The 8,557-nt window shown below is 33.5% G+C and overlaps 1 pseudogene across 1 annotated transcript; it reads left to right on the top strand.

The window, feature by feature from the left end:
- Nucleotides 1–1,725: 1,725 nt before the first annotated feature.
- LOC143540774 (uncharacterized) lies at nt 1,726–8,264 on the top strand (annotated as a pseudogene). The gene is made up of 15 exons (XR_013136643.1): nt 1,726–1,775; nt 3,975–4,309; nt 4,397–4,474; nt 4,895–4,950; nt 5,040–5,159; nt 5,259–5,329; nt 5,443–5,536; nt 5,663–5,873; nt 5,998–6,249; nt 6,350–6,458; nt 6,558–6,625; nt 6,724–6,793; nt 6,924–6,998; nt 7,665–7,756; nt 7,864–8,264. The product of XR_013136643.1 is annotated as an uncharacterized LOC143540774 (transcript).
- Nucleotides 8,265–8,557: the final 293 nt, after the last annotated feature.

Here is an 8,557-nt window from a genome sequence, read left to right as displayed (position 1 = left end):
TATGATCCAGGACTAAACATTCACGAAGAAGTGTTATGTGTTCGTAAAGTCTGATTATGCTATTAGGATATTCACGGTTTTACTGCTTGAAATTCAGATATAGAGCATGATGGGTCTAAGTCTCTTCGACAAAATGTGTAACCAATGCGATATTAACCCAAACACTACATGTGTATAATCGGTCTTGGCAATGAGATGCTATATATATTAAACCAAAAAAATAAATAAAAGTAAAAGTGAAAATAAAACAGAAACAAAAATGATATGATTAATCTCTTGTCTTAAAGAGAAAAAGAAAAAAAAATTAAAACAAGAATAGGAAAAATATGTTATAAATATAATTAATATATAATATTTTAATAGCATGTGAGAAAAAGTGAAAAACCTACCGGGAACGCCAAGCCAAACTTGGACGCCAGCGTGGATCCCGATCATGTCAACATAGCTGGCTTGAGTGGGGGTGATGGGGCGCGATTTGGTCACGCAATGCTAGCTTAACTGTGAAAGTCACCGTTCGAAAAAAAAGAAACAATTTTGCGACCATGTGACCAGTTTGAAACTTGCACGTTGTTAGATGCTTCAGAATTTGGATTCAATGAGAATATTCTACCACAAACGTACAAGCATTTCAAACACTTTGTTTCTAAGTAGAAGTTGGCTTCCATATTCATATGACCACATAGGTTTGTTTAATCAATGACTTGTTTTATCTATTAAGATTGATTAACTTTTTGACTTGATTTTGTTTATATTTAAGTTAAAACTTAAAAGTCTATTGTTTGATATTTTAATATTTTATTTTGTATTTTTTTAGTTTATATATTAGTTACAACGTTATCTAACTTAGAAGATGACACATAACAGAAGCGATAAAAACTATATATTTTGATAAATAGTTAAATAAAAACATGCACGGGAAAAAATATATTATTATAATTTAAAAGATGGTCTAACCATCGCATCACATATGAACCGTTTAGTATTTTGATGGCAAACTTATATAAATTTTAAAATTAAGGTATATATACTTTATATGAGTTAGGTTACTGTATAATAATTCTTAACATACAAAAATATACACGGATTACGTTCAACCCAAAAACAAAACGCTCAAAGCCAAAAATACAAAAAAACGCTCAAGAAAATCATAATACGCTCAAAACGGATTTCGTGAAGAAAAGCAAAAAAAAAATGATCAATTAACGATCCAAATCTGTATTTTCGTACGTTAAGGATTTTTGTATTCTATATTCTATCTACTTTATATTTTGTGACTTTGTGTCTATTATAAAATTGAAGTAATAAAGCTCTACAACATTATTTGTTTTATAACAAAGATAACTTTTTTTAACCGAGTTTAAAGTTACTCTCAATACTCGAGCGAGTCTTCTTGATACGATATGTCAACCATCTAATTTTAACGCTCCCTCCATGTCTGACTCACCATGGAACGTCATCAAGGAGACCACGACAACACTGTGAGAAAACCTATTGAGTACTATAAAATATTAAGCCTTAACTATCAACCGATACGATTTCAACATAAGGCCAACCGCGTCTGACGAAGATAAAAAAAAAAAAAAACGTAAAATAAGATTTTAATTATCCAAACGAGAGGGTCATTCTGACATCATAAATATATACACACAAAAAGAAATCGACTTATCTTGTTATAACTTTTTACAAAATAATAATAACAACAATAACAATAACAATAACAATAATAATAATTCTCAATTTCTCTCTCTCTCCCCAAATCTCTCACCGATTACCAGGTATGTATGTATCTATCTCAATACCTAATTTCTTCATTCATTATTATTATTTTTTCATTCATATATGCGTTGTTAATTCCGTCTCGTTCCATCAATTTCCCCTAAATTATCCAAATCTCAATTCATATGCTATCAAATTAACCACCGGCTAATTATCCTGTATTGATATTGCTTACAGCTTTACGGTTAATTGATTGATTATGATGTAATTGTTCAATTTGTATATTTACCTAGGTTTTCCCCAAATTTGCCCTAGGTGTGCTGAACAGTGTTCATAGATAGTTTACAGTTATAATAATAATAATAATCCAAATTATGATCTATTGGCCGATAATAATCCATACTTACAGATTGACTGATGAATTGATGATAATCCTAGCTTTCATTTTCGTTGCCGAGAGCAATCCCGTAGCATAATAATCGTAGATTTTACACTCGGTTTACGTTTGGTATATACTCGATTTCGTTTGTGCGTTTCTCTGTTTCGTTCGTAATAAAAATTTTTAGTGAAAGTCAAGTGTAAATAAATGGTTATTAAATGATCATATGAACTCAGTCATCACACGATGCGTTAGTTCCTTTCGTTCCGTCAGTTTTCCCTAATTTATTTAAATCTCAATTCATAAGCTATTAAATTAACGGCCGGTTGAAGATTTTATGCTAATATTGTGTACAGCTTCGCGGTTAATTGATTAATAATGATGTAATTGCTCAATTTGTTTGTATACCTAGGTTTTCCCCAAATTTACCCTAGGTGTGCTTGTTAGTTCATATAGTTTACAGTGTTAGATATTAATAATCCAAACTATGATCTGTTGGCCGATAATAATCCATATTTAACTTTCACTTTCATTGCCATGAGCAATCCTGTAGCATAATAATCATTGATTTTGCACTCGATTTATGTTTGATTTATAATCGATTTCGCTTTTAAGTTTATTCAGTTTGTTCATAGTTATTAGTGTGAGAGAAATCAAGTGAAAAACAAGTGTAAATAAATAAATGATTATGCTACATGATTGCTGTAATAAAAGTGAAAGTTTGGATTATCATTGGTCAAAATGTATCCCTGGGTGCTTAATAATTTACAATGGGAGAATTGGATTTTAATGATCCAAACCATGATCTATTGGCTGATAGTAATCCATACTTATAGACTTACAATTTGACTAATGATAATCCTAGCGTAATAATCATATATTTTACATTCAGTTTATTTTTGATTTATACTTCATTTTGTTTGTATGTTTATCCGGTTTGTTCATAGTTATTAGTGTGAGAGAAATCGAGTGAAAATCAAGTTTAAATAAATGAGATCATTGTACTGGGATTGCTGTAGACAACAAAAGTGAAAGGTAGGATTATCATTGGTTAACCCTAGATGCTTAATAGTTCATATATAGTTTACAGTGGGAAATTGGATTTTATATTGGCGATATCTGTCCATACTTACGGCTTGATCAATTATAATCCTTACTTTGATACAAGCAATAACATTAGTATCTTGTTGGTCCATATGGAAAACTCGGAATGATAAAATATTCAAGAACGAACCTTTTTCGATAGATAAGGTGGTGATTGATATCAAGACGACATCATTCCCTTGTATCATGAATAGGAGCAGGAGGTGTTGGGTTTGGGAAGATTGATGCGTGTTCAATTTTGTTAATTTTCCTTTGTAGTTTGGGTGTTTGTTTTGTTCTCGTTTGGTTACTTGAATGTAGTTCTTTCTCACTTTCTTGTATGTTTGGGCTCTTGCAGCTTGCAAGTTACCTTTTTGTGTTTTTCTAATATAATTTGGCCTTTAAAAAAGAACAAAAGATAATCCTAACGTTTACTTTTGTTGCCTAGAGCAATCCCGTAGCATAATAATCATAGATTTTAGACTCAAATTACGTCTGATTTATACTCGATTTCGCTCGTACGTTTCTTCATTTCGTTCATAATCATCACTGTGAGAGAATTCGTGTGAAAGTCACGTATAAATCTATGATGATTATTCTACTGGGATTGCTCTTGACAACAAAAGTGAAAGTTAAGATTATCATTGGTCAAAATGTAAGTATGGATTATTATCAGCTAACATCTCATAATTAGGATTATAAAAGTCCAATTTTTCGTTTATAGTGGGATAATAATAATAATAGTAATAGTAGTAATAATAATTGCTGTTTTTGTGATTCTTGTTTGTGGACATAGGAGGGAGGTGGAGAATTGATTAGAAACAGATGTACCGGCATATGGCGGCAACTGCAACGCATGGCGGACAGCCGACCGATAGTGGTGATGCTGTAGTGACTCTTGATCAAGTTCCTAGATGGAGTGATGGAGATTTCAGATATTCTTATGAAATTGAAGATCCTAATTTTCCAAACATACATTTTCCTGATCCGTTAGCATCGTCTTCTGGGGCGGATAGTAGTGGAAAAGTTTCTAGGTTTCCTGTTGATCATGAAGTTAATTCTAAGATTTATCTCTGGAGAGGGAATCCGTGGAATCTTGAGGTTGATGCGGTTGTTAACTCTACAAATGAGGTGAGCAGTTAATTCTTGTAAATATTTAGTGTTTAATTTTTATTTTGTAAGTTATATTTTTGTTGATCTTTTTTTTATTAATTTCAGAATTTGGATGAAGCTCATTGCAGTCCTGGTTTACATGCTGCTGCTGGGCCTGGTCTTGCTGAAGAATGTGCAACATTGGTAACATGATCTTTCTATTTATCGTTATACTTTAATACAAAGTTGTAATATTTACAGGCCTGTAAACAAACCGAACGGAACATGTTTGTACGTCGAGCATGAACCGTTAAGCGGACAAGGTTTTCCTGTTCAAGTTCGTTTATTAAGAAAATGAACTTGTTTGTGTTCATTCATGTTTGTTCGTGAACATAACAAACGGTCATGAATGTAAATGAAAATATACTTGAACGAGCATAATTGAGCTAAAACCAATCAAATATAAATGTGAACGGTTCATTTACAGGCCTGATTATTTATGTCATGTTGTTTACTGTTCAATTGAATCAAAGACATTGGTATATTTTTCGTGTCCCCATTTAATAACTGAATCTCTAAAGGCAAAATATCTGTTACCAAAAAACGTGTATTTTTGGTTCACAGGGCGGCTGCAGAACAGGGATGGCGAAAGTAACTAACGCATACGATCTTCCTGCAAGGTGAGCTGTCAAATTGTTGTTTGTTTATGATCAAACTATTAAATTCTACACTAACACCTAAAATTATATGTGAATGTATCTTCTTACAGGAGGGTTATACATACAGTGGGACCCAAGTATGCTGTAAAATACCATACTGCAGCAGAAAATGCTTTGAGTCACTGCTATCGTTCTTGTTTAGAGCTCTTGATAGAGAACGGGCTTCAAAGGTTATTTATACAATCATTTATTTTTATCTAGTTTCACATTCTGTGTAGTATATTTGGTAAAATATTGTGTTTACTGTTTACTGAAATCTGTTATTGCAGCATTGCAATGGGTTGCATTTACACAGAGGCAAAAAATTACCCAAGGGAACCTGCAGCTCACGTGGCAATAAGTAAGCAGCCATTGATAAAAAAATGCAGATAAAAATGTTTACTTGTATTATTTATACATTTGTAACTTGTACTCAATTGATACTTTATCTTTACTAATGCTTATTTTTATCAGGAACTGTGCGTCGATTTCTTGAGAAGCAAAAGGATAAAATTACAGCTGTAGTGTTTTGCTTAACGACAGCAAATGACACTGAAATATATAAGAGGTACGCTGGTTGACATTAAGTGTGTTTTCGTCATTGACATGTTTATTTAGCTCGAATTGGTATACATGAATCTTGTAATGAAGTGGTATGCAAATACATGAACTTATATTTGATTTGCAAATGTAGACTACTTCCACTCTATTTTCCTCGTGATAAAAAAGAGGAAGAGATTGCCGTTTCTAAGCTTCCTGCTGATGTTGGAGACGAAAATGGTGAAACAGTTATAGACGAAAGAAAAATCAGAATAAAACCATTACCAAATGTCAAAAAAAACAGCTCCTAAAATTCCCCGAGCCTCATTAGATGTTCCTGTTGGTGATCAAGGATTGGCTAGACGGTTAGTAACCTGTAAATCTCTTGTTTGTGGGCCCCACTTTATTCGAGAAGAAATAAAGTGGCCGTAAATAAAGAATCATCAATGAAGGAATATAAATAAATAATGTATGTTCTGATTTTAACAGGAACTCTTCATATTTGGAATCATATTTAGATCCTGCTTTTATGTCTATTATTAAAGATCCTGATCAAAGGCGCCAGGAACAATGGGAAAGAACCGCTCGAGCCCAAAACGGGTTCAACTTTGCTAAAATGTTAGGGTTTGGTGATCTCGGGGGCCCACCACTTTCTGCTTCTGAGGAATACTCGCTCCATTCTAGATACCTGGCCAAAGCAAATTCCCTTAATCTTTCTGAAATTGCAGAAATGAAGATTCTGTAAGTACTAATAGCCCTTGTGTTTCTGTTTTCTGAATTACAAAGTTAGGTTCGTTGAATTACAAAGTTTGAGTGCTTACATGGTGTACTAATGATTTAGGTATCGGGGAGGAGTAGATAGTGAAGGTCGTCCGGTAATGGTCGTAGTTGGAGCACATTTTCTCCTTCGGTGTCTTGACCTTGAAAGATTTGTTCTCTATGTAGTAAAGGTAAAAACGCTTCTTAGTAGACATTCTACAAGTGCTTTGACTTTTTAGGAGTCTGACCATCGTCAACAGCTAATCATCGCTTGAAATTGATAATTTCAGGAGTTTGAGCCCTTAATCCAGAAACCTTATAGTATTGTGTACTTTCACTCTGCTGCATCTTTACAAGTGTAAGTTCTTATTAACCATTTCTTAAATGATTTATTCATAAATGGATAATATAGCTTATGAAGTAACATTGTAAATTTTACTTTGGATCTAACAACAGGCAGCCGGATCTGGGATTTATGAGAAGATTGCAGCAAATACTTGGTAGGAAAAGCCAGCGGAATCTTCATGTAAGCAAATATTATATAATATCATTCAACAAAAATGAATAAAGAAATCTTGTTTCTAAAATATTTGTTATTATCCGTCAATCAATTAGTAATTTCAATTCTTTTATGGTTGTATTTCCTGCACACGCAGGCAATTTACATCCTCCACCCGACTTTTGGACTGAAGGCTGCCATACTCGCATTGCAACTATTAGTGGATGGCATGGTATGCAAATATGTACCAACATTCTTGAAATTTCATCTCTCTTGCATCTTTAAAAAATTGCAATGTTTTAAAAGCGGTATTTGACTTGTATCGGGTTGGGCTAAAAAATGGTACAACCGGTTGAACCGGGTTATACTGGAATGTTCAACCGGTTGGATAGTTTACCTTATAATTTTTTATAAATGCAACTTCAACTTCAAAAATAATCAAGTAAATGATTCCATAACAAAAAATAATCCAAAAGTTTATCTATATTAAAAAAATATTACAAAAGCACTCAATTTTAAAAAAAATAGTCCTAAAGTTTACACGTTTGAATGTTAATTGTTGGGTCAAAAGTAATTTTGTAAAAATATGGGCCGCAAATATAAAAAATTTCTCGGGCTTAAAACCGGTGTGCCGGTAAAAACCGGTATTTTAGAAAAAAACCACCGGTACGATGTTCTAGCAAACTGGCCAAAAATACTGGGCTCAAAATACCTGTCTGCTGTGCGAAATCCGGTTTAACCGGCCGGTTTGAACCGGTTTTAAAACACTGAAAAATTGCATCATTTGGAATCTTTAGTGTTCATAAAATAGCTACGGTATCCTTTATTAGTGGCAAAATTGGGAGATCTTGTAACTGTAGATATATTTTCAGCATATCTAAAATTTTATTTTTAATAGGTATGGAAAAAGGCTGTATACGTTGACCGACTTCTTCAGCTTTTCAAATATGTACCTCGTGAGCAACTAACCATCCCGGACTTCGTGTTCCAGTTGAGTCTTAGTCCCTCTCTCCTTCAAAATAATTTATTAAGAATAATGAATTTCTTAAGTCAAAACACTTAAATACATTCGTTCCATTTTAAAAAAAAATATGTAGGCATGATTTGGAAGTGAACGGAGGAAAAGGGCTTATTGTTGATCCAAGAACAAAATATGTATATCACCGACCTTAGGACACCACATTATTATTGTATGCCCGACCCGCTTCACCAAGGCTCTTTAATATAACAAGGACCCGGTTATGACTCAAATCCGAGTGGCTCCAAGATTCGCGCACGCAGCTGCAAAGTTTCTGTTGGGTATATTCCAAGTTTTGTGCTTTTTATAAAATGTATGTTGTGATGTATTTAATTTTTGTGACCCTGTTTAGTTTCTCCTTGTAAAGTTCTGACGTTTAGCTTGAGCTTGTTCTTGTATGCAGATCCGCATGAAAATATTTGTTATTGTTTGGAATATCCATGTTGAATAAGTTTGAATGGTAGTGCAGTAACCTTTTTTTTAAATAATTTTATACGTATTTTACTTCAAATATACGCCTCTTTATAGCTGCGCCTTAAAAGTACTTAAAGAGTTTACATATGAAGCCGCAAAAGGTTGTGAGCTTCGCTCATCTGGCAGACACAACCCAAGGAAAGATGGTGTTCGAATCTGGTTTGTCCAAGAAGCTGGGAAGTTTGATGGTATGGAACGAGGTGGAATCTCACGACACCGATCGAGGGAATAACTAGGTGTTGTAAACTGAACGACGATCACTGGATAGAGTAACGAACTTGCCCAAGGGAAGCGAAGGT

Source organism: Bidens hawaiensis, unplaced genomic scaffold (genome assembly GCF_021521415.1).
Source record: "Bidens hawaiensis isolate Kalapana, Puna unplaced genomic scaffold, B.hawaiensis_p1.1 tig00012328_1, whole genome shotgun sequence".
In the NCBI taxonomy this organism is placed as follows: Eukaryota; Viridiplantae; Streptophyta; class Magnoliopsida; order Asterales; family Asteraceae; genus Bidens; species Bidens hawaiensis.
This window is presented reverse-complemented; position numbering and strand designations above follow the sequence as displayed.